Source organism: Notamacropus eugenii, chromosome 3 (assembly GCF_028372415.1).
Source record: "Notamacropus eugenii isolate mMacEug1 chromosome 3, mMacEug1.pri_v2, whole genome shotgun sequence".
Taxonomy (NCBI): Eukaryota; Metazoa; Chordata; class Mammalia; order Diprotodontia; family Macropodidae; genus Notamacropus; species Notamacropus eugenii.
The window spans coordinates 340,914,140-340,941,578 of record NC_092874.1 but is presented as its reverse complement, the minus strand read 5'-3'; the positions used below and the strand labels follow the sequence as shown (position 1 = coordinate 340,941,578).

General features: G+C 36.5%; 1 long non-coding RNA gene across 1 annotated transcript in view; it reads left to right on the top strand.

Moving 5' to 3' along the window:
- Nucleotides 1–14,748: 14,748 nt before the first annotated feature.
- The window catches only part of LOC140531619 (uncharacterized), a 108,854-nt gene continuing 96,163 nt past the window's right edge, over nucleotides 14,749–27,439 (top strand). The window contains exon 1 of the long non-coding RNA XR_011976387.1: nucleotides 14,749–14,928. This is a non-coding gene — a long non-coding RNA (uncharacterized lncRNA). The remainder of the gene's footprint in view (nucleotides 14,929–27,439) is intronic.

The window sequence follows — 27,439 nt, the reverse complement described above, 5'->3', positions numbered from 1 at the left end:
GTATCTTTGCCAAGAAAACCCAAATAGGGTCATGAAGAGTTAGACACGACTAAAAAAAAAACTGAACAACAAATAAACTAATATTGAAAGCATCCTCAGTATAGCAGACAGGAGGATGACAGGGATGATATATAACTCATTTTGTTCATAATTTGTTTCTTTTGTACATAATTTTAATTTTTTCTGCTAAGAATCAATAGTCTAAGAATTTCTTTGGTGCAGATTAAAAATTTTCATAGTATTTTTCATGGCAATATTTATTAAAGATGTTCTTAAATTTTTATGGATCAATGTTAAGTCCAGTGGGTTGTGGTTAACAAAATTCAATGGGTGATAATTCTCTGATTCTGGTACAGTATATTGATTGAACTCTCAAGGATATTTTGAATGTAGCATGGGAATTTGTCATCTGTCAGTCCTTGAAAGATAGCAAACTTCAGATTTATAAATGCAGCCACAGGGGCATGTCTTATTACATATTTGGTTGAGCCAAATACATGCAACTGCATTAACATATTGTCACATTTCTCTTACTTCTATAATCTGCATTGGTCACTAAGTCTAAGAAGAACATTTGTGTAATTTCTGGTGGTGATGACTTGACCTTGAATTGTCATCATAAACCCCTTTGTTTTCATAAACAAATTATATTCACTCATTTGTTTGCTGGTTCTTTGTCCATATGTATTGACATTTGAACTCATTTGGATGTTGCTTATAGATGAGTTTTTGATTATTCTCTTGGATCTCAGCTGTTTCATATGTTCCGTCTTGAAGCAAACCACTTTCAGTTACAGCTAGGTGGTACAGTAGATAGATCACTTGGTCTAGAGTAAGGAAGATCTGAGTTTAAATATGACCTCAGATATTTATTAGCTGTGTGTCCTTGGGCAAGTCACTTAACCTGTGTTTGCCTCGGTTACCTCATTTATAAAATGGTGATAAAAATAGCACCTATCTCTCCAAGCTGCTGTGAAAATTAAATGATACAATATTTGCAAAGCAATGAATGCAGTATCTGGCACATAGTAAGTTCTGTATAAATGGAAAATGATGATGATGGGAGTCTAGAATTTCTATTTTACTTTTGTTTTACAGATGCCATTCCAAATGTTTCTTTTTTTTGTCTTTAATTAGCTAATATGACTTTCCCCCTTCTATATGAATAAGGTAGGCATTTCTGTATTCTTCTAATGCCTTGCCCTTCAATAGTTCCCCTAAGTTGCTGCTATCAGAGTTGTATTTGACTTCTCTTTAAAGATATTCCTTAATAATCCTACCTTTCATCTTATGATTCTCACCATGTTAATGGCTACCACATATATTCTCGTGTGTAACTCCTAAAATGTTTTTATATATTCTATCAAATATTTTAAAGAGTGGCATGTTCATAGAAGTTCTAGCAAATACTAGACTAAAAAAAATTATGCAGCTTTAGTATATCTGCTAGTTGGATTTATACCATCAAACTCACAAACGGTTTTTCAAAATTTCAGTTTAAATATCCTTTCCAAAATCCTTTGAGAAAGTAGTACTGCTTTGCTATATACTTTTTTTAAATTAAGTATAACTTTTAAAAGGTTTTGTTAAGTGGAAATTTTAAATGATATCATGTTCATTAACCTTTCTCTCTTCAGATTTTAATACCTCATGAATTTTACCTCTTTTTTAAAAGATCTGAATCAGGCTTAAGAATAATACTGTTTCTTAAGGTTGCCTTGTACTTGTTGGTTGAATACGTTCTATGACTTTGAGATGAGACTACTGTTAATGAAAAACATCATGAAGTCTGCCCATTTTGGTTAATATGTTTTCAGTACTGTGATAACATATTTTTGCAGAATGAACATATTCATGTCCATCTAATCTATACTTTTGGTTTGCCTTCTTTAGTGGTGAGTTGTATCAGCCCTGAAATATTTCCAACAGATTCAATTTTGGCGTTTTTGATTATTTCTGGTTTAGCCTGTGCTCTTGTGGTGCCGTTAAGCAGCTAGGTGGCAGTATGGATAAAGTACTGCATTTGTGAGTCAGGATGACCTTAATTAAAATCCTGGACACTTAGTATGACATTATTTTAATGTGACCTTAAATAAGTCACTTAATCGCTTTCAGCTTTAGTTTCCTCATCTAAAGCAGGGCTAATATAACATGCATCTCACTGGGTTGTGAAGATCGTATGACATTATAGGCAAAGAGCTTGGCAAACCTTAAAGCTCTGTATGTTCCCTACTGTGTTGTCATAAATCTTCTCCTGGCATCCAAAGCATGGGTGGAATTTTCAGGGGATTATCATCATCATCATCATCATCATCATCATCATCATCATCATCATCATCATCACTTTTTTCTCATTCTTTTGATATTTTATGTTTGGGTTCAGATAGAAACAGTTGTAGCATTATTAATATTATTCTGTTAAAAATACATTTTAATTACATCTTTTGTTTCTCCTTAATCTACATTTCCCAGTCCCTAGTATAAAGAGTAAAAAAAGAGAAATAATAAAAAAAAGAGAAGAGAAAAAAGCCAGTTCAAACCTAACCAATGTACTTAAAGAATCTGATATTGTATGTAGTGTTACACAAACATAGTCCTCCACCTTTGTAAAGAAGAGGAAGTACTTTCTCACACCTTTTCCTTAGGGCTAAATTTGAAGATTGTTATTTTTGAGTACTCTATTTTTCTATTACTTTACTTTGTTATTATTTTTTACATTGTTGTAGTCCTATTTTATGTTCTTTGGCTGTTTCTGCTATCTTCACTTTGCATTAATTCATGCTTCTCTATATCTATTATCTTCACTGTTCCTTAAGTGTAGTTAAACATTCAGGCAGCTAGGTGGTGCAGTGGATAAAGCACCAGTGCAAGAGTCAGGAGGACCTGAATTCAAATCTCACCTCAGACACTTGACATTCATGAGCTGTGTGACCTTGGGCAAGTCACTTAACCCCAATGCCTCATCCTAGGTCATCTCCAGTCATCCTGATCACTGGTATCTAATATCTGGTCACTGGATTCAGATGGCTGTGGAGGAGAAGTGAAGCTGGTGACCTGCACAGCCCTCCCTCACTCAAAACAAAGTCAAGTGCAAGTCATGTCATCATTTCTCTGACAGCATGGTCTTCTTCATCAATGAAGGACGAACACACCACAGTTAAACATTCATGTAGCACAACTCTTTTTAGCTGTTATCTCAATGAAGGAATGACTCCTTCATTTCCAGTTCTTTTCTAGGAGAAAAATGCTGCTGTAAGTATTTCAGTTTACATGGAAACTTTCATTTTGTCACTGACCACCTTGGGCTATATACCTATTAATAACATCCTTCAATCAAAATTATGAGCATTTTAGGCATTTTCTTTGCATAATTTGAAATGGTTTTCCAGAGTATTTGGAACAATTCACAGTTCCACTAAGTTCATTAGTGTCTCCATCTATCCATATCTCCCTACCCAACACTAACTACTTCCATCTTTTGCTACCTTTGCCCATTTGCTAGGAGTGAGATGAAACCTCAGAGTCTCTTGTTATTATCCATTTTGCATTAGTTCTTTGAAAGAAAGCACCATAGAGAAAGTAGAGTTTTCTTTCCTGTGGTTAATAGTTTGCAGTTCTTGAGCACTTTGTTCATATTCTTTGACCAATAATTTATGGGCAGTAGCTTTTAGACATATATTTCTATTAGTTGCCTATGTATCTTGGATATCAAAACCTTATCAGAGATATTTAATGTGAAGATTTTTTTCAGTCAACTACTATTTTGACTAAGTTGGATTAACTTTGTTCACTTAAAAGCTTGTAAATTCCCTACATTGATTCAAAAATTTTCTTCTATACTTCTATACTCAAGAATTCTCCCTTCTGTCCTCCTTATTTGCCAGTTATAATTTTGAAAAGCACCTTATCTGGTTTTTAAATTTTTTAAAAATTAATTAATTAATTAATTTAACTTTTAACATTCATTTTCACAAAATTTTGGGTTCCAAATTTTCTCCCCTTTTGTCCCCTCCCCCCACCCCAAAACACCAAGCATTCTAATTGCCCCTATCACCAATCTGCTCTCTCTTCTATCACCCCTCTCTGCCCTTGTCTCCATCTTCTCTTTTGTCCTGTAGGGCCAAATAACTTTCTACACCACTTTACCTGTATTTCTTATTTCCTAGTGGGAAGAATAGTACTTGACAGTTGTTCCTAAAACTTTGAGTTCCAACTTCTTTTCCTCCCTCCCTCCCCACCCCTTTCCTTTGGAAGGCAAGCAATTCAATATAGGCCAAATCTGTGTAGTTTTGCAAATGACTTCCATAATAGTTGTGTTGTATAAGACTAACTATATTTCCCTCCATCCTATCCTGTCCCCCATTACTTCTATTCTCTTTTGATCCTGTCCCTCCCCATGAGTGTCGACCTCAAATTGCTCCCTCCTCCCCATGCCCTCCCTTCCATCATCTCCCCCACCCTGCTTTTCCCCTTATCCCCGACTTTCCTGTATTGCAAGATAGGCTTTCATACCAAAATGAGTGTGCATTTTATTCCTTCCTTCAGTGGAATGTGATGAGAGTAAACTTCATGTTTTTCTCTCACCTCCCCTCTTTATCCCTCCACTACTAAGTCCCTTGCTTGCTTCTTTTATGAGAGATAATTTGCCCCATTCCATTTCTCCCTTTCTCCTCCCAATATATTTCTCTCTCACTGCTTGATTTCATTTTTTTAAGATATGATCCCATCCTCTTCAATTCACTCTGTGCACTCTGTCTCTATGTGTGTGTGTGTGTGTGTGTGTGTGTGTGCATGTGCATGTGTGTGTGTGTAATCCCACCCAGTACCCAGATACTGAATAGTTTCAAGAGTTACAAATATTGTCTTTCCATGTAGGAATGTAAACAGTTCAACTTTTAGAAGTCCCTTATGACTTCTCTTTGCTGTTTACCTTTTCATGCTTCTCTTCATTCTTGTGTTTGAAAGTCAGATTTTCTTTTCAGCTCTGGTCTTTTCATCAAGAATGCTTGAAAGTCCCCAATTTCATTGAAAGACCATTTTTTCCCCTGAAGTATTATACTCAGTTTTGCTGGGTAGGTGATTCTTGGTTTTAGTCCTAGTTCCTTTGACTTCTGGAATATCATATTCCATGCCCTTCAATCCCTTAATGTAGAAGCTGCTAGATCTTGTGTTATCCTGATTGTATTTCCACAGTACTTGAATTGTTTCTTTCTAGCTGCTTGCAATATTTTCTCCTTGACCTGGGAACTCTGGAATTTGGCCACAATGTTCCTAGGAGTTTCTCCTTTTGGATCTCTTTCAGGCGGTGTTCTGTGGATTCCTTGAATACTTATTTTGCCCTCTGGTTCTAGAATCTCAGGGAAGTTTTCCTTGATAATTTCATGAAAGATGATGTCTAGGCTCTTTTTTGATCTTGGCTTTCAGGTAGTCCCATAATTTTTAAATTGTCTCTCCTGGATCTATTTTCCAGGTCAGTTGTTTTTCCAATGAGATATTTCACATTAGCTTCCATTTTTTCATTGTTTTGGTTTTGTTTTGTGATTTCTTGGTTTCTCATAAAGTCATTAGCCTCCATCTGTTCCATTCTAATTTTGAAAGAACTATTTTCTTCAGTGAGCTTTTGAATCTCCTTTTCCATTTGGCTAATTCTGCTTTTGAAAGCATTCTTCTCCTCATTGGCTTTTTGAACCTCTTTTGCCAATTGAGTTAGGCTAGTTTTCAAGGTGTTATTTTCTTCAGCATTTTTTGGGGTCTCCTTTAGCAGGGTGTTTACTTGTTTTTCATGCTTTGCTTGCATGTCTCTCATTTCTCTTCCCAGTTTTTCCTCCACCTCTCTAACTTGATTTTCAAAATCCTTTTTCAGCTCTTCCATGGCCTGAGCTCATTGGGTGGGCTGGGATACAGAAGCCTTGACTTCTGTGTCTTTCCCTGATGGTAAGCATTGTTTTTCCTCATCAGAAAGGAAGGGAGGAAACACCTGTTCACCAAGAAAGTAACCTTCTATAGTCTTATTTTTTTTCCCTTTTCTGGGCATTTTCCCAGCCAGTGACTTGACTTCTGAATATTCTCTTCACACCCACTTCACCTCCAGATCCACCCAGCCAGTGCTTGGGGTCTGAGATTCAAATGCTGCTTCCCAGCGTCAGGGATTTTGGCAGGGGCAGGGATGCTATTCAGTGTGAAATTAAGTTTAGGTGCTCAGGTGGGGGCAGGGCCGCTTCATGGGGCTCAATTCCCTCAGGGGGTTTATGCAGAGACCTTCAGCAATGGATCTGGGCTCCTGCCTGCTTGGGGAGCCCTGGTCTGCTGCTGCCTCTGCTGCTGCCTCCCGAGGAGGCCTGAGTTATGGGGGCACCCTACTCCCCTGTTGGCCAGCCCAAGAGACCCTCTTACCAACCTTTGGGTCCCGAGGGTGGAGGGACCTGTGCAGCTGCTGGAGATTCTGTCCCTGAAGCCTGCTGGGATCAGCTCCTCTCAGTGCCAAGGGCCAAGGCAGGGCTGGTCTCGGCTCCGGGTCCACAGCGCGAAGGACCTTTTGCGAGAGGTTTTCAGGCTCTCTGGAACAGAAATCTCATCTGCTCTGTTGTTCTGTGGCTTCTGCTTCTCCAGAATTTGTTGGGAGTTCTTTTTTACAGATATTTTATCGGCTGTGGGTTCGGAGCTAGCATATGTGTGTCTTTCTACTCCTCCATCTTGGTTCTGCCCCCTGGTTTTTAAATTTTTTTAAGAGTAGTATAACCTTTGATATGCAGGCCACATATCAGCTTTGAGTTTGTTGTGTTATATAGTACAAGAAATTGATGCAGAGCAGGAGTTCTTAGTCTTTTTGTGTGTTGTGGACCCCATGGGCAATCTGATAAAGCCTATGGACCCCTTCTCAGAATAATACTTTTAAAATTCATACATTAAATACATAGAATTACAATGGGAGTAAAATATATTAAAATTTAATTTTCAAAATATTTAAGAAACAAGTTCATGGACCCCAGACTAAGAAACCTGGACTTATCTTTTGGCAATTTCTGCAAGACTGCTTTACAGTTTCCCCAGAAATTCTTGTCAAATATAGAATTTTTTCTTAGACAATTTATATTTCTGGTTTTACTGAACACTGAATTATTTGGATTCAATTTTTAAATTTTTTTCTTGTCTAGCCTCTTCCATTGATCAACTTTGTATTTTTTGAGCTAGTACAAGATAATTTTCATGATTATTTTATGACATAGTTTGAGTACTGGATGGGTTATTTTCTTCTCATTTCTTTTCCTCCTTATTTCTTTGGGTACTATGGATACTTTGTTTTCCCAATTGACTTAATTTTTTTTCTGTCTCAATAAGTGTATCCTCAGTTCATTGATTGATATAGCATTAAATCTTGTATTGTCATTTTTTCTTTTATTGGCATGGTCTACTTATGAGCATTGAATATTTCTCCAATTATTTAAATTGTTCTTTATTTCTTTTAGGAGGATTTTGTAATTTTATCTATACAGATATCTAGTGTGCTTTGGTAGTTTGATTCCCAGATATTTTATACTTAATTTGAATAGGGATAGTCTTTTCTAATATTTCTCCTGCTTTCCCCCCTTTTAATATTCATTATTTTAGAAAAATCTTAGAAAAATTTTTTTTGAGTTTGAAATTATTTCCCCCTCTCCCAATATGATATTAATTATACATGTGAAATCATGCAAAATCTATTACCATATGTTTGTGTTTTGACCAAAAACCCTGAGGGTCTTCCCCTCTCACATTGATTTTTCTTCAGCTAGGTAATCCATTCTTTGCCTCATTTCTTACCTAGCCTTAATCACTGAATGGTCATTGCCTCAGTCAGATAGAGACCTTAGAAAGACCTTAACTCAAAAAGGCCGAGATTTACCACTGAATCTGGGGCCATCTCCAGTTGTCCTGATCTATATCTTGCCAATGGACCCAGATGGTTCCAGAGGAGAGTGTGAGGCTGGTGACTTTTCATAGCCTCCCCTCACTTGAATTCAATTTCTTGCATGTCATGGCATCACCTTCCTGATGTTATGGTCCTTTTTGAGAAGGAAGGATACACAACAACAATAACAACGATTCCAAGCCTTCTACTCCTTTTACGTGGAAGCTGCTAAATCTTGTTTGATCCTGACTGTGGCTCCCTGATATCTGAATTGTTTCTTTCTGGCTGCTTGCAATATTTTGCCCTTGACATGTGAATTTTGAAATTTGGTTATAAGGATCCTGTGAGTTTTCATTTTGAGATCTCTTTCAGAAACTGATCTGTGTATTGTGTCAATTTTTGTTTTATGCTCTGTATCTAAGAAATCAGGGTAGTTTTAATTGATAATTTCTTGAAATTATCTTTGATATTTCTTTAATATATCTTTGATAATAGCTCTCAGGTAGTACAATAATCCTTAAATTATGTCTCCTAGTTAGTTGTTTTTCCAATAAGATATTTCACATTTTCTTCTATATTTTCATTCCTCTGATTTTATTTTGTTTCTTGATGTTTCATGGAGTCTTTAGCTTCCACTTGCCCAATTCTAATTTTTAAACTATTATTTTCTCCAGTGAGCTTTTGTACTTCTTTTGCCATTTGGCCACTTCTCCTTTGTAAGGATTTCTTTTCTTCAGTGAATTTTTATCTCCTTTTCCATTGAGCTCATTCTGCTTTTTAAGACATTCTTTTCTTTAGTGAATTTTTGTGCCTCTTTTTACTAGCAGGGCAAATTTGTTTTTTAGGGTGTCATTTCCTTCAGTATTTTCTGTGCTTCTTTTACCAAGTTTTTAATTCACCTTTCATATTTTTCTTGTGTCACTCTCATTTCTTTCCTCGATTGTTCCTCTTCCTCTCTTAAGTCTTTTCTTTAACTCTTCCAGGAATTCTTGTTGGGTCTATTTTCTTTTGAGACTTTGCTTTTAGGTGTTTTTGCATTGTGTCTCCTTCTGTGTTTGTGTCTTGGTCTTCCCTGCCACTGTAGTAGCTTTTTGTGATTAAAGTTATCCCCCCTCATTTTTCTAGCCTAGTTCTTGACTTTGAAATTTATTTTAAAGGTGGGCTTTGTTCTCATGATGAGATTTTGGAGGTGTGCGTGTGTGTGTGTGTGTGTGTGTGTGTGTGTGTGTGTGTGTGTGTGTGTGGTGGGGTGGGGTGGATAACTGTCCCAAAATTCAGTCTTCTTCATGCTGCTGTTTTCATAGGTTCATAGGTTTCATTGGTTCTTTGAAGGTGGTACAATACAGGGAGAGATATAATACAGGGAGAGATGTAGTCACTGCTCTCCTGGTCTGCTCTCTGGTCTTGAACAGTAACAGGAATGGCCTCTATTCCTCTGTAGCCACAAGCACTAGCACTCCTCTTGGCCCTAGAACTTTTACCAGGTCTCTTGCTCTCCTGAAGCTATAAGCACTAATGCCTTGAAACTGTGATCAAAACCCCTGTTCCCTCTTGATAGACTACAATCTCTCCTGTTCACCCTGAAACTCTGATCTGTAACTGTGTATGAACTATAGAGTTGCCAATTAGTGCCAGTTGCACCTTGAAATCAGCAGAGTCCCCTGTGATCTCCTTTTGATCAATTGTCCCACCCTTTTATCATTTCTGGGCTGAGAACTTCTGAAGCTGAAACTGCTGCTATCATTATTACAGCAACCTGCAAATCCTGCCACTAGTGTGAGCTCTGAACTAGCTCCACCCTGGTGTCACAAACCTCTTCTGCTGACCTTCTTCTAAGTTGTCTTAGACTCAAAAAATGTGTCACTCTGACTTTTTTTTGGCTCTGTCACTCCAAAATTTGATTTGAGGCATTATTTTAAAGTTGTTTGGAAGAGAATGTTGGAAGAATTTGGCTAGTTTGCTGCCTTTAATCCGCCATCTTAGCTCTGCTTCCCTTCTGAGTTTTTGCTACATAGAAATATTTTTATTTTGGTGGTTTAATTTTTTTTTAACAACTACTTCACTGAAGCTATTAATTGTCTCAATTAATTTCTTTACTAATCCCCTAGGATTTCCTAAGTAAACACTCATGAAAATCAGCAAACAGGAATAATTTTCTCTTTCCGTTGCCTACCTTTATTCAAGGAATTTATGTAATACTGCAACATTTAATTGTAGGGCCAAGATTCAGAGAATAAGGGTGGTGGCTTCAGATTACTGAGAGATGGTGAAATTGGAGGATTGAGAATAAGTTATCACCAATAATTATTGTTCCCACCCCAGTTTTTTAACCCATATTTGATCTTCCTCTTTCCCTTAATATAACTTTAAGGAACAAATGAATATTATAATTGTCAAAAATTTTCCTTGTCTGTTTCAGTTAATTTTGAGTTTTAGCCGTCCTGACATTATTTTAGGGGGCCATGCTACAGTTTTTATTTATCATCAGTTATATTTCTATGCTTCCAACCTCTGAGCATAACTTAAAATATCTTAGTTGGCTTGTGAGTTCTTTGAATATTAATTAGTAGTGATAATTGGAAAAATGTCATCTATTTCTCCTGTCCACATTTGCCAATTGTTTAACAGGGAATGCTTTTCGAAAGGTTATTTTTTGTGGCAATTCATCAACCATAGGAGAGTGGGTAAAGGAGCCCATGCATAATATTTATATTGATGTAAGATTTAGAGAAGAATATTTTTTAAAATTTACTAAGTTTTACCCTGGAGGACTAGAAACAGGGGGTATTGTAAGTTTTTAGATTTGTATCTTGAATTGAGTTGTTGCTAGCTATTTGGGCAGCTACTTGGAGCATGCAGTGATTTATGGGAACTATCAAAACAGCTGTGGCTTCCCAGCTTTCCCTTTTTATATAGGTAAGGCCCTATCTCTGATGTTACATCAGTTTTCTTTGCTTCCCAGGAATTCTATAGTAGTGATTTGGGTGGATGGAATAAAAGGTATATATAGTAATATATAAATACTTATATTGATATATTATTATAGTATGTAGAATATTATTATACAATTATATTATACATAATAGATAATTATATTATATAATGTACAATTATATTATATAATATATAAATTATATATCATACAATCAATATATTAATTATAATCAATATAACATATTGATTTATTGTATATGATTATATTATATAATTATAATATATTATAATATAGATAATATGATCATATATATAATATAAATATATTAATATATATGTATATGTGTGTGTGTATGTGTGTACTTTGGGATCTTTGAGTCATGTCAAGTCAATAAATATTTATTTAGCACTTACTATATTCCAGGCACTTGGCTAATAACTGAGAATACAAAGGAAGGCAAAAACAAAAACAGAAACAAAAAATATCCACCTCCAACCCAAGACCTTTTAGTTGCTTCCCTCGAGTAGGAAGTCAACATTCAATCAGCTATGTACAAACAAGATATTTATCTATCTATCTATCTATCTATCTATCTATCTATCTATCTATCATCTATAATATAATAAATTCAGGATAATCTTAGAGGAAAGACAATAAGCTTAAGAAAGAGTGAAAAACTTTTTGCAGAAGGTGAGATTTTCAACTGAGACTTGAAGAAAGCTAGGGAAACGAAGATGTGGAAATGAGAAGGGAGAATGTTCTAGGACAGTCAGTGAAAAATTTGGGAGCTAAAAAATGGGCTGTCTAGTTTGAAGCACAGTTAGGTGTCACTGAATTTCAGAGTATGTGGAAAAGCTTGGGTTCTGAAGGACTTTAAAGGAGCAATGTAATTGGTTGTGATTTTTTAAGGGAGGTAAGAATACCTTGGCCCATTTTTGACTTTATATATTTACTGAGCCTCTTCTCATAGCTTTGGCTGTACTTTGTAACATATAAATTTCTTAGAGCCTTTGCCTCACTGCTCCAGAGACAGCTATAGCTCATTAAGGATTCAAGGCTCCCTGAATCTAATGTAAGCAATGAAAGAATATAGATACAATTAGGCTTATTCATGACCTAAATCTAGGATTTTACTCTTAAATCTACTGAGTCAGTCTTTAGATTCCACAGCACCTCATAGTTACAGCAATCAGGTTAGTTCACTTAGAATTTTTTGTACAGTACTTCATATATGAGGGTGTCTTGAAACTATAAGGTAGGTGAGCAGAGTTAGCATCTGTTCAGGCCTAGAATAGACACTAACATAATAACCACATTTTTTTTTAAGATCACTTTTTTTCTCTTAGCAATCAGAATGATTTTTCTTTGTAAGAAGACTCATTTTTGAGGATTTCCCACCCCTCCTCAGTCAATTTCCCTGCTTGAGATCTGATTGATTGTTCCTATTAACCAGGGGTGGAAAAACTGTGGCCTCAAGACCACATGCGGCCCTCTAAGTCCTCAAATGTGGTCCTTTGTTAGATTCAGTCAAAGGACCTCACCCAAGGACCTAGAAAACTACATATAGCCTTGAGGCCACAGGTTCCCTATCCCTGCTCTAAACCTTTTGAAATATATATATTTAAAATATAGTGTACATTGCAGTATCATAAATGTTTGTGAAAATGATCACTTCTCTTTAAGGGTCTCACCACTTCCACCATAGTAAACAGCTCTTCCCTATTGGTGAGAATCAGATCTAGAATCGAATTTCCTCTTCTTTATTCCTTCACCTTTGGAGGGATGAGGTCATCAACAAGGCAATTCAAGCAGTCATTAATTGTTTTTGTCAGAGAGAGACAATTAGAGATAGAAAAAGACAGAGACAGAAAGGAGATAAACAGAGGGACAGACACAGAGACAAAGAGGTCAGCAAATACCTACTGTCTTAATAATTAAAGCCTTCAGTCTCTAGCATATCATGTCACTGAGTCAAGCTTTTTATCCATTTTCTGAGTTCCTCAAGTATTTTTTCTTTTTTCTGCGTGGTCTGTGGTATATTTGGACAATAAAATTGCCACTTTTTACTTTTTCAAAGACCTTCACCTAAATTCACTTCACTGATGCTTTTTCTCTTCTGATTCCTGATTTTCCTCACATCTTGATATATACAATTTTATCTGCTTGATTCTTTGATTTTGTGACTCCATGTTATGTAAGCTCAGGTCTTCTGATTCCAAGTTTCATTCTCTTTACCAGACTATACATGACCTGTAACCATCTACATGTGGTAGTAAATTGGTTGGACCATAGATTTCTAGTAATTCCAATGTGATTGCTTATTTCATCAAATTCGGAAGTACGAATCTCTAGGTAGGTCATCTTTGGACTATACTGATTCAAATAGAAGTATAGAGTGAGCATGAAACCAACAAAATTAAGGGGGAAAAGCATGTGGCACATCACTTTGCAGTACCTTATTGTGATATTGGAATGGAACAACAGAGTTTTATGTTTAATGTTTATTTATGTTTGTGTTTTTTATAGTTTTGTTTATCATGTTTATTCTTAATGTCAGTATCTTGTGAGTGAATCCATAATATGAGGTTCTGGCAATATATAATAGAAAAACTTGCACTCATATCCTGACTTAATACTGCATAGCCCAAGGTGGGTCACTTAATCCCTCTGAGCCTCAGTTTCCTCATCTGTAAAAATGGGATAATAATACCTTCATCCCATTTAATTTCTGAACCATAAACTCTACTCTCATCTCAATTTCCCAGGCTACTTATTTAACAAGATTGAGTCTCAGTTACCTAAATTTGAAGTTAAATAGGCGAGGTTTGTGTTGTTATACCAAAATGATTCATTTTTTTGCAACATTTAAGGAAGTTCCCGTAAGAGTTATACACAGTCTGAGCCCAAAGAAAGTATTAGCTGGTATATTTGATACCCTAAAATAGCTTTTCATCATAGCTAATAATGTCTCTTTCTAAGCTTACTTTACAGTTCATTTACTTCAGCATGAACTAAAATGTCCTCAATCTCTAAGTGGTTAGGATGACTGTGAATATTGAAACAGAAGGCCAGGTTTATGAGTTTATTATTGTTGTTGTTTTAATTTTCTGTTATGATTCCATGGACAATATATTTTGGAACAGGAAACAAAATGGCTTGGATTGCCCTGCAGTGGTAACAACTTCAGAAAACAGTGGGTTCAATTTACAAGAGTTTGTGCCAACAGTTCATTTGTCCCTCCCAAACTTCCTGTTTCTGATACTTTGGAATCCACTCAAAAGCTTATAAACAACTATTTTTGCTAAGTGATGAATGGGATGCTTTCAATCAAAGGTATGCTATTTAGAAAAGAACATCACTCTTTAGCAAACTTTATGCAAGTGTAGCCAAATTAGATTTATTAAAGTGATGAAGAGAGTGGGGAATTTTTAATGAGTAGCAGTGCTTGCGTTATCTAAGTGCAAGGCAGATGTAATGATGCATTATAAACATAGAAAATTTAATCAGTGTAGGAAAAAAATATAATGAAACGGTTGTTTAAACACTGTAAAGCTAATGTTATAGTCGTTACTTACCATTGAGCAAGGCATGGAACACATTACCCAGACTTCATTTGATTTGTGATCCTGCCTACAACATCTGGCCCCTTTGCTCCATTTTTATTTTAACGTAATTTCTAAACCCTGAATCTAAACCCCGAAGTACATACATAATAACTCATATACTCAGAGATTCATTCTAAAGAATACCCTTCCCTTTCTCCTCTCCAAAGATACTACAAAAGCAGAGATTGCAAAACTTATCTGATTAGATGACAAACACTTTGAAAATGATGATTTCCATGGAAAAAAGACTCTTCCATGGCTTCATAGGAATTCATAATGCTGACTTTAATAAATGTTTTCCTCTTCATCTTGTCAGAGAAAGGAATGGAACAAGTTTTCACTTTTCCCAATACCCCTTTCAAACAAATGTGACCTGTATGACTTGAAGCACAAGCAAGGAGTGACTCTTTCATGGTGAAGACGAAAGATGAAAACTTTCTTAATTTCACCGCAACAGAGGAACCTCAATCAACCAGCACTTCACCGACTGACTCCCCACTGTAAGGAAAGCACAGTGTCAAACTCTGGTTCTAAGCCCCTTTTAGCATCTTAAAAAATGTGCTTATGAATGTTTAGTAGGAAAAAAAACTTTTAAAGAATTTTTGTTATTCAAAGTAATTTCTGTTTACAGAGCCAAGTTATATCTGTGACAGTGAGTTCAACAGCAGTCTTTACTAGGGCATGTAACTACAAAGAACTTTCAGATTTAGATCTTCAGAGAACAGTTAGCTACTGACAGATGTTTTCCAGTGAAACTAAGGAAGAATAATCAGTATTCCAGTTTGGCTAAAACCCAGGGTGTAGAAAGGGAAGGAATGTGAGATAAGGCTGGAAAGGTGGTCTTAATGGGCAGAAAGAGTTTTTATTTTGTTTGGCAGGCAACAAGGAGCCATTAAAGGTCTTTGTTCAGAGGTCTGACTTTATCTAACTTTATCAGACCTGTGTATTAGGAAGAGGACTTTGGCAGCTGCTTAAAGGATCAGTTGGAGAAGGAAAAGGCTAGCGGCATGAAGACAGAAAACTATTACCATAGCCTACCTGAGATATAATTATCAGTGAGAATGGAAAGGAGAAAATAAATGTCAGAAATATTGTAGAGAAGAAATTGGCAGATTTTAGCAATTGACTGGATGTAGGGGTGAGATAGAAGGAAAAAAATCAAAGAGATCTTTTGACTTTGAGTCTAGGTGGTGAGACAATGGTGTTATTAACAAATAATGAAGCCAAGACGAGAAATTGGTGTTGGGAAAGAGATAATGAGTGTATTTATTGACATACTGAATTTGAAATGCCAGTATGATTGTCAAATAGAGTTTTCTAGCCAACAGTTGGAAGTATAGGGCTAGGCTATGGGGGATCTGGGATAGATATATAAATTTGGGAATTGTTTACATAAAGGCAATAATTGAAACCATGTGGGTGAGATTGTCAAGCAAAAGGATAACTGATGTATGAGAGAGCAAGGAGTGAAAAGTCAGTACTTGTTTATGTGGCATTATTTAAGGACCCTACAAGTCTCACTCTCCAAATTACTCCCCTGATGGGCCTGTCACTCAAACTTGAAATTCCACCTTTATAAATTCTTTCTTTTAAGTTCAGCATTACTTCTCTATTTGGTCCCCTTTTAAAAGTGAACACCCCCAGGAAGGGCTAAAGTGGTCACACATTACCCTCCCATCTTTTATCTCTGTGCCTTTGTATTGACCATCTCACGCACCTGTCCTTTACTTCATTATGCCATGCTTAGCACAGCAATAAAATTGACTAACAAATCTTTTTACCTTTTAAAAATGTTTTTACTGATGCTTTTTGATTTTGCATCAGTTTTTTTTTTTTTACAGATATATGCATCCATTTTGGACCAGATTTGATTTGGGCCATTCTGATGGCTTAAGGTTCAAATTGAAAGGAAACAAGAAACTTGTAGACCATTTAACATTTGACAAAAAGGAAGTTTACTTAGCAACAACCTAGTAAGGATATTCAGCAAGGATACAGGCTCAGTGCAGGTAACTCCAGCTTCTCTTATCTTCATACAGAAATTCATCTGGTCAGAAAAGGATGTGCTGACCTGTCCCCTTAGTCCACCAGATCAATTAGGGATACCTTACCTACTTTTTAAGGAAAATCTAGGCCAGGGATCACATCTTGGTGACAAAGTCCTAAAGATCTGCTGCAGGATTGTCTTTTTGAAGATGTTTCATCACTTAATCTTAGACTTTGTAGTGTAAAACACTAGTGTCAGGGATGAAAGAAGTCTGGCATAGGCAGCAGTGGAAGATCTTAATGGAACTAAAAGAAAAGTAAAACTAGCCCCCAAAAAGCAAGTAATGTGGTGGTCTGTTGAAGGAGTGCAGTATTAGAATCTCCAAATATGAAGAAGAATGAGAAACAGAAACCCAAGGTTTTGCCATTCTCATTTTGAAGGTCTAACTCTTGGCCCTTCCATGTCATGAGTGAATGCAGAGTATTGACAGTGAGCAAGAGATATTTCAAAAGATCAGAAAGATGGCATAGAAGATGATATTTCAGGAACAGCCATTGGCCCTTATCCTGGTTCAAAGTCATCTGTAGCAAGGTAGCTAAGGGGTCATTATGCTCTGGCGTGCAGCTGTCCTGCTGCCAGGGTTGATATCATTTGACCTGTACCATTACCCAGTTAGCACTCCTTGACCTACCATGCAGGACCTCTTCCTCCTTAGGACCCCAGTGTGTGTGTGTGTGTGTGTGTGTGTGTGTGTGTGTGTGTGTGTGTGTGTGTGTGTGTGTGTGTGTGTATGTGAATTCTAAATCTTCTCCCCTTTAGTTACAGACCTCTACTGCAGGATTGTTTCTTTTCCTCCCTTACTTTTATCCATCTATTTATTATTGCCATCAAGTTAAGTAAGGTATCTCCTTTTTACCAGGTAAATGTAGTCACCATGGCATATGGTTAGATTTTCACCTCCTTCATATCATTAGAAAGTAAGGTTTCTCTCAACAGTTCCATTCCTTGATCTCCCAAGTCCCTTCTGGGGAGTTTTTTGAATTATTTTGGGCAAAAGGAAACCTGCTGATTAGTGGGAACCTGTGGTATTTTCCTATGGTGTATGGTATCCTGGGAGGAAAGATCTTAAGGCTTAGGTTACTTTGTTCTGGAGAAAGAATAAGGAGGGACCTCAGGATCAACCAGAACTATGAGCAAAAGGGATCTATCCTTATTCAGTAAATCTTCCTAGATTCTTTTTTAAAGAAATCCCCACTCTTGAGTTGAAAGTTACACCTTCATGAAGGGAGGAAGGACATATTTTTCCTTTTCTCTTCCCACTTCCTCCCAGCACACTGGCAGCTCAGTATGCCTTGCTTATAAAGATTACTTCCTGTTTATATTGATAATCAGAGGGCCATTGAACCAAGTTTCATTTGTGGTTTTATCTATTAAATGAATCTTTTATGATCTTATTATGTACAAAGGAAACATATTTCCAAATAATAGTCTTTAGGTTTGCATTTTGTTCCAACAAGCCAAAATTCTTTAAAAAAATTAACAATAAATACAGTGGTATATTAATTTCCTTTACCTTTTGGGCAATTATGTGAATATAAATAATTTCAATTGTTGTCAAATAATTTGTGAAAATCTATCTGTTTCTTTCTTGTATTTTCATCAACAATACATTTGGTATGCATTTCCACCATTTTCATAAACATTAACTGGATGTGGGAAAAGAGGCATAAAAGTTGGAAGTCATTGCTCTCTTCCCTTTGGGAAGGCAAGCAATTCAATATAGGCCATATCTGCGTAGTTTTGCAAATGACTTCCATAATAGTTGTGTTGTGTAAGACTAACTATATTTCCCTCCATCCTATCCTGCCCCCTATTTCTTCTATTCTCTCTTTTGACCCTGTCCCTCCCCAAGAGTATTGACTTCTAATTGCTCCCTCCTCCCATTGCCCTCCCTTCCATCATCCCCCCCTTACTTATCCCCTTCTCCCCCACTTTCCTGTATTGTAAGATAGGTTTTCATACCAAAATGAGTGTGCTTTTATTCCTTCCTTTAGTCGAATGTGATGAGAGTAAGCTTCATGTTTTTTCTCTCACCTCCCCACTTTTCCCCCACCACTGAAAAGCCTCTTTTATGAGAGATGATTTGACCCATTCCATTTCTCCCTTTCTTTTCCCAATATGTTTCTCTCTCACCCCTTAATTTCATTTTTTAAAGATATGATCCCATTCTATTCAATTCACCCTGTGCTCTCTGTCTCTCTCTCTGTCTCTCTCTCTCTTTCTCTCTCTCTCTCTCTGCATATGTGTGTGTGTGTAACCCCACCAACTACCCAGACACTGAAAAAAGTTTCAAGAGTTACAAATATTGTCTTTCCATGTAGGAATGTAAACAGTTCAACTTTTATAAGTCCCTTATGACTTCTCTTTGCTGCTTACCTTTTCATGCTTCTCTTCATTCTTGTGTTTGAAAGTCAAATTTTCTTTTCAGCTCTGGTCTTTTCATCAAGAATGCTTGAAAGTCCTCTATTTCATTGAAAGGCTATTTTTCCCCTGAAGTACTATACTCAGTTTTGCTGGGTAGGTGATTCTTGGTTTTAGTCCTAGTTCCTTTGACTTCTGGAATATCATATTCCATGCCCTTCAATCCCTTAATGTAGAAGCTGCTAGATCTTGTGTTATCCTGATTGTATTTCCACAGTACTTGAATTGTTTCTTTCTAGCTGCTTGCAATATTTTCTCCTTGACCTGGGAACTCTGGAATTTGGCCACAATGTTCCTAGGAGTTTCTCTTTTTGAATCTCTTTCAGGAGGTGATCAGTGCATTCTTTCAATATTTATTTTGCCAGTCATTGTCTTAAAGAATGTTAGCCTAGAAGGTGTCTATTTTACATATCCTTCGTATTCTGCTGCGACAGCAACATGGGGGACGGGGCTGGAGAGCCATTCTGGATGATAATGAGCCCAGTCTCAAAGAATAGATTTCCTGAAGTTCTATCCTGAACTTGCCAACAGCACTCCACCTTAGCCCTCAACAGGTGGGGAGGGAAGTTTCTTTTTTTTCTTTTTTTTTCATTTGTGTTCTGCTCCCAGGGAGGAAGGGGCACTATCTCAGTCTTTTTGTGTAGTGGTTGCAGGTCCTGGCTGTTTACTTGGTGCTGCACTGATCTTGCCTTGAGGCCCCCTGGGATCTCTCTTGTCTGGTGCTATGCTGAGGAGGTGGGGTTTGGCTTGTGCTGCTGGAAGCCACAGGAGTCTTTCAGCTTAGCTGGTGCTGAGCTGAGTTCCTAGTAGTGGTTTCTGGTGTGAGCTGAGGCCCAGAGGGATGTTTCTGCATTTCATTGTGGCTACACAGAAGCACATGGTAGTCTGACCTCTGGAGTCCACTTGTTTGCCTGGGGTTATGCTCAAGCATAGTGGGGCCAGTGCTGCCTGGCAATTGCCTCTTTGCTTAAGCACCCTTAGGACTGGCATCTATCTGTTTGCCCAAGGCTATAAGAAGCATATGGAGGTCTGGCCTCTGGAGGAAGCCTCCATTTCTACTTTTTAAGAACATATTAGGTACTGATATATTAGAACCCAAAGGTGCTGATATGACTATAACCAAGGATCAAAACTGTAACCAAATTACTGACAAATCTCTTCTTTTTATTGTTTTGTTATCTTTCTAGTTTCATCTCTTAAGGGCTATTAGGGTGATATAGATCTTTGAGGTCTTACACCAACCTTACTGCTAATTTGATAGAGTACATAATAAGACTACAGCACATGTAATTCAGGCAGACTTGTTTATTGAACAATCAAATTTCATTGGGTTCCTTTTATATGAGGCTTTCAAGTTGACAATGGATGATCATGTTTTAAAAAATTGCTTTTATTTATTTTGTTAAATATTTCTCAATTACATGTAAAATTTTTAATAGCATTTAAAAATTTGAGTTTCAAATTCTCTCCCTCACTCCCATTCCTTCCCCCTACTTGAGAATGCAAGTAATTTGATATTGATTATATATGCAAAATCATGTGAAACATATTTTCATATTTGCCATGTTGCAAAAGAAAACGAACAAAATCAGTCAATAAAAATAAAGAAAGTAAAAACATCATGTGCTTATTAGTTGTTTTTCTGGAGGTGGATAACATTTTTATCCTGTATTCTTTGAAATTCTCTTGCTCAGAGTAGCTAAGTCTTTCATGGTTGACAATGGATGGCAACTTTTGAAAAGTTGTAGAAACTATCCCTTTCAGAGTAGGATTGGACTAGATGACTTCCGAGGTGCCTTCCTTCTGACCACGTGAGTCACTATAATTCTTGACTCAATGCATCATTTGAAAAATAATAGCTCTATGTATGCATCTATGTATCTCTGTCTCTCTATCTGTCTCTGTGTGTGTATATATGTCTGTCTCTCTCCTTACCTACCTACCTATTTATCTATGCAGCTATCAAAATGTATCACTGAAGTCTCATTTATAAAATAAAATTTTTATAGTAACATGAATTCTTCAGATTGAAGAATTAATTATGTGGTCCTGTTTATTTAATACTGGGTTAGCTAATCAATCAAGCATTTATTTTGTCCATACTATGTGCTCATCACTGTGTTATTGTTAGTAATAAAGAAAACCTTGTAATGACTGTAAATTCCATTCCAAGCACACAAAGTAAAGAGAGAAAAAAAAAAAACTCAGGCAATTCTGGGTCCCTAAAGCTTGGGTACCAGTTGGTACAGTTGCTGCTATTGGCACCATTGCACAATTTGACAGCAAATTAGAGCATAATTTGAGATATAAACAGGTGAAGCTCAAATGATTTAGCATTGAGCTGAGATGTAGCAAATGGCAGCTGTTCTGAAAATCACTGGCTTTGCCACTGTGGTGTTTGGACGGGGATTATTCCTAATGTTATTTTATTATATTTAGATTGAAACAATACAGCTTTTATCACAGTTCAGAAATGAAATGATGAAATTCCAGTAGGAGGATATTTGTATTTGATAAAAGTCCAAGATGAGACCTTTTTCTTTAAGTGTTTTTGAATCAGAACTGTAATGAGAAAGCCAAGATTCTTTGGGGTTTGAGAATTCTCATTTCAAGGATATATTTAAAGAGGAATTTTTAATGTGTGACCCTTTTAAAAGTAGGTCTCACTCTGTATTTATAGTTTTGATGACTTATCCTAATCTTGGAACTTTGTGATGTCTGTACTCAATTATCTTTAAAGTAAATGAGTCACCGAGAAACATTTAACTTTGATCCCATCCAGAAGCCACTGAAGACTCATAGCTGTAATTGCTACCATGACATGAAAATACAAAATAAATTGTACTGCATTGTTTGTCTTTGTCAAAAAGAGTGACAATACTTAGGACTGAAGTCCAAAGTTATACATTACTCTAAAAAGAGCAATTTGTCAAGTGTTTCATTGACACAAATTGAAATGAAATGAGGTCTCACACTTTTGAGGTCACTTTGAAACAGAAAGAATTCGTTATCTAAGTATACACAGAGGAAAAGTACCTGTCAATTGAACTTGGCCTGTGAAGGATATATACTTACACATAAAACCCTTGCAATACAGGTCACTTGCAGGAAATAAACTACATTAATGTGTAGACTAAAGTGTCCCCAGGTTGGTAGCCTAGCTTTTCTTTGTCCTACCAATCAGTATTGCTCTGGGGTATGCTGTTTAATTTGCTATAGGAAATCTGTCAAGTCTGCTCCATTTTTTCCTGTGGAAGGATTCTGGCACTAGTTCCTGCTTTTCAAGCTCAACAGTGATGGAACACTTACATAACTTTTCCATTTTCTGATTGTTTATCATTATTTTTATATATGACATTGTACTGAGGAGAGACGATGTCGCATAGTGAATGAATGTTGGGCTTAAGATCTAGAAAACATGGGCTCAAATCTTCTCTAACATTTATTAGTTGTGTCACCTGGGTAAGTTACAGGAAACTCCCTGTGACTTACCTAGTAAAATAATGAAAACTTATGAATAAAGTTGTCACACACAAAGTTTCTCATGCTGAAGAAATCATATATCTTTTGAGTATTTCCATACATTGTACTCAATGGCTAAGTTATATTTATTCTAAATTATTCTTGTTAGTGACCAAATAAGCAATAAACATTTGTTAAACACTTACTGTGTGTCTAGCATTGTGCTAGGTGCTTGTGATCCAAATAAAAAACAAAAAAACTATTCTTGCTATCAAAGAGCTTATGTTTTAATTTCAGAAACAATGTACACATAAAGGTGTACCTATAAGATATATTTAAAATAGATGTAATGTAGTCTTAGAAGGGAAGGTATTAGTAGCTGGGAGGGGGGATTGAGAAAGATTTCTTGCATAAAGTGACTTGAGCTTAGTTGTGAAGGAATCACAGATTGAAGAAATGGAGGAGAAGAGGGAGAGCATTCTACCACTGGGGACAGCCAATGGAAAGGCAAGGAGATTAGAAATGGAGAGGGTGAAGGACAAATGAATCAGTATGAAAATGGAAAGCTGCCAATGGTGAAAAGCCTCAAATGACAAACAGAGGAGTTTATATTTAATGTAATGTAGATGTAATGGGGAGATACTTTTTTTGGTAGAGGATGGTATGACATGATCAGATCTGGGATTCAGGAAAATTGCTCTGGTGGTACTCTGCAGATTGAATTCAAATGTGGAGAGACTTGAGACAGAGAATCTAATTAATAGCCTATTGTTGCCAGATAAGGCATGAATAGACAGGATGAGACCTAGCACTGCCACATCCCTGGGACCTGTCACTGCCACATGGTGCAACCCTCCACTTTCTCCCCTCCCCTCCCTTCTTCATGATGACTGCCAAGGAAACTCATGAGGAAGATGTCACTTTCACTGAAAATGTGGATGACTTGAACCATGATCCACAATTTGAGCCCATAGTTTCTCTTTCTGAGCAGATGAATGCCTTTGAAGAAGACATAGAAGAACTCTTTAAGATGCAAGCAAAGTTGTACTGATTTGTGTCTAAGAGTGACCTTCAGGAATGGAAAGAGCAAAGAACAGACGGCATGAAACTGCTATTTATCAGAGTCTGAAATGAAAGAAGAGATTGTGTGTGGGGGTGATGTTAAATTCATATGATAAGAGGAGAAGTGGAAAAGAGGGAGCTCTTAGTGAATTGTCAGAATTTTTTCAGTGAAGTATGAGGAAAGATTTTTTTTTGCTAAAAGAGTGAGGGAGTCTTGAGGAAACGAGAAAAGTTTGAACAGCCATGGTTGCAAACAAGAGAGGGAATGTAAATGCTGTCAGCATATTAAATTTATTGACCATGCTTTTATTTAATTATATTATTATCTAAGGTAGAATAGAAGTATTGATCTTCTTCAATTGAGGACATTATAGTAATTAGATAAAATAAATTTGCAGTGGGCCCAATCAGTTTTGTTATTTCCTCTGGATACATTTTTACAACATATGAGTAGAAATGAAAGAGGCAGATGGTGGCAATAATCCATGGATGAAGTTTGGCAACGTATGAGTGGTGATAGGACAAGAGTAAAAATGACTTTATGAGTAGGAGATAGTGTAGAATTGAACTGGTTCACTAAGGAACTGAGATGGGGAAGAGAAGAAAGTGGAGCCAAAGCAGGCCATGGTTTGGGAAAGTACTGAGGGGTGAAGCAGTTAGAGGTTGTTGTGAGAATAAAGAGTAGTGTTAGGAGGATTACTATACAAGGAGAGATGAAAACAGGAAGTTTTATGATGGCAAAATCAATAGTATGGTCATCTGTCCATGTATATGTGACTGATTTGGAGTGGAGCAGGTTATAGGAGTTGAGTTGACTGAGAAAATGAGAATTTAGAGTATTTGAGGGACCATCAGTACATATACTATACTTCATCCTGGTGTGAAGATAGGAGTTGGGGTAGAGAGGGATACCTTGAACAAGTACTAAAATCATTGAGAAAGAAAGAAGAATGTTATAGTGGTTAGCAGGTAATGGTTATCAGAATTTGAATTGAGTGATAAATTTGGATTATGCTGGGGGAATGAAAGAAACTGCAGATAACACTGGAAAGAATGGTTCAGGGATGCAGTGTCATCCAGGGAGAGAGATATGGATCTCAAATGAGTTCCAAAGGATGGACAGAGTAAAAGAGGAAGTGATGTAAAATAAAGGAAATTTACTAATTATGGAGCAGGAATTCCATAGGGTACAATGAAAGAGATGAGCAAATTTGAAGAGGAACATTTGGAGGGCAGTGGGGTTGAGACTGATGGGAGTAAGGGAACAAACCAATAGGACTGGGAAGAGATTTTGTTTTTCATCACTTGGAAGTTCAATATCATTGGGATAAGGAGAGCAAGATGGGATGAGAGTATGCTAATGATCAGGAATAACTCCAGTCATAGTATCAGTGAGATCCATTGATTAAGGCAAACTTAAGATTGGCCCTTGAGATTCCTTCCCAGCCCTCACTTGCCAAATCTGTCATGAAGCTGTGTACTAGAAGGTGTTTAGAAGCCTATCTCATGGCAGGTATGACCAGAAGAACGGTATGTTCCTGTCCAGGAAGCAGGAGTATCTGTGTCTTAGCCCATTGTGGCATATTTGAGCAAGGCCTGCCTGCTTAGCCATTCATTGTTAATATGGGGAGGGATGGGAAGGATGTCAACATTTTAAGTATATTGATCTCAGTTTTATTAAACAATATTTTATAAATAACATGGAATAGAAATCTGATCAAGTTTTCAGTTGATATTAAGTAAGGGTAGAATTAACAATAGCTAGGAAGATAATTATAAAAATTAAAGAGGCTTGAATAAATCAGAAGAAAGCAATTTGTCAAAAGTAGAAGGAACTTAAATCAGATTGAACTTTATGTTTAATTTAAATAATGATACTTACAGATTGGTCTTCCCTCCAATTTTCAAAATCCTGTTATGCATGTGCAATATGGAAATAACTAGAAAGTATACATATCAAGTCAAGGAATTTATTCTTTCCTCTTCAGTTGAATCCAGTCAGTTCACAAGTCCTGTAGGGTCTTCATAATACCTCTTCAATGTTTCTTAGAGGATCCATTCTCATCGTCACTACCCTGATCAAGGTGCTCATCAGCTAATGACTGAATTGTTGTAATAACCACCTACTTGCTCTACATTTACTCAAAAGTCAGTATTGTTTAATATTTCACAAATAACTTGGAACAGCTTAATTGTATTCTTTAGTTTTTCCCTTCTAATCCACATACTGTTACCAGATTAAATTTACTAAAACTCTTTTGAACTTAAAAAGTTTTGAATATTTATTTTCTATAAAATAAAGTTTAAATTCCTTAATGTTGCATTGAGGGCACTACTCTAAAACCTATTTAATTATTCGAACGAATTTCATGCAGGAACATATAAACTGACCCACAGGTTCATTCCTGAGGCATGTATTGTGATCCCCGCCTACAGAGATTTGTCAATATACTTTGTCACCTGTTATGATAAACTCTCTACTCCTTCCCTTCCAATAAATGATTGACATTGATTCCACCAAGTAATGTATTTTCATATCGGAGCCTATCTCTTTCAAGGGTACCTCCATCCTTCAGGTCAGTCAGAGTTACAATCTTGAAGTCATTCTTGACTTTTCCTTTCTCTTACTTATTCCATGCCCTTTCTCTCCTTTTTTTAAAAAAATAGCTAAATTTTTTTTTAAAAAAGGTTTTTTTTAAAAATTAATTTGTTTGTTTTTAGTTTTCTACAATCACTTCCATAAGTCTTTGATTTTCTTCCCTCCTCCCCCTCCCCAAGATGATGTGCAATCTTATATGGGATCTGCCCATACATTTTTATTAAATACATTTTCACTTTAGTCAGATTGCATAGAAGAATTAAAATGAATGGGAGAAACCATGAGAAAAACCAAACCAAAACAAAACATAACAAAGGAGGAAATACTCTGCTTCATTCTGCGATCCAGTTCCATAATTCTTTCTCTGGATGTGGAAGGCATTTTGCCTCAAGAAGCCATTGGGAATGTTTTAGGTCCTTGCATTGCTGTGAAAAGCTAAGTCTACCAGAAAAATTCCTCACACAGTGTGGTTGTTACTGTGTACAAAGTTCTCCTGGTTCTGCTCCTTTCACTTAGCAGCAGTTTATATAAGTTCTTCCAGGCCTCTCTGAAGTCTTCCTGTTCATCATTTCTTATAGCACAATAGTATTCCATTACATTCATATGCCACAAATTGTTCATATATCCCCCAACTGATGAACATTCCCTTGATTTTCAGTTCTTGGCCACCACAAAGAGAGCTGCTATAAATATTTTTGTGTATGTGGGACCTTTGCCCACTTTTATGATCTCTTTGGGATACAGTCCTAGAAATGATATTGCTGGGTCAAAGGGCACATTTTTGTAGCCCTTTGGGCATAGTTTCAAATTGCTCTCCAGAATGGTTGGATCAGCTCATAGCTCCACCAACAATGAATTAGTGTTCCAAATCTCCCACATCATCTCTAACATTTATCGTCTTCCTGTTTTGTCATGTTAGCCAATATGATAAGGTGATGTGATACTTCAGAGTGGTTTTGATTTGCATCTCTCTAATCAACAGTGATTTAGAGCATTTCTTTTCATATAACCATAGATAGCTTTAATTGTTCCTCTGAAAACTGCCTGTCCATATCCTTTGACCATTTATCAATTGGGGAATGACATGTATTCTTGTAAATTTGACTCAGTTCTTTATATATTTTAGAAATGAGACCTTTATCACAGACACAAGTTGCAAAAGTTCTTTCCCAGTTTTCTGCTTCCTTCCTAATCTTGGTTGCATTGATTTTGTTTGTGCAAAAACTTTTCAATTTAATGTAATCAAAATTATTCGTTATGCATTTTGTAATGTTCTCTATTTCTTGTTTGGTCATAAATTTCTCCATTCCCTATAAATCTGACAAATACACTATTCCTTGCTCACCTAATTTGCTTATAGTATCTTTATACCAAGATCATGTATCCATTTGGACTTTATTCTCATGCACAATGTCAGGCA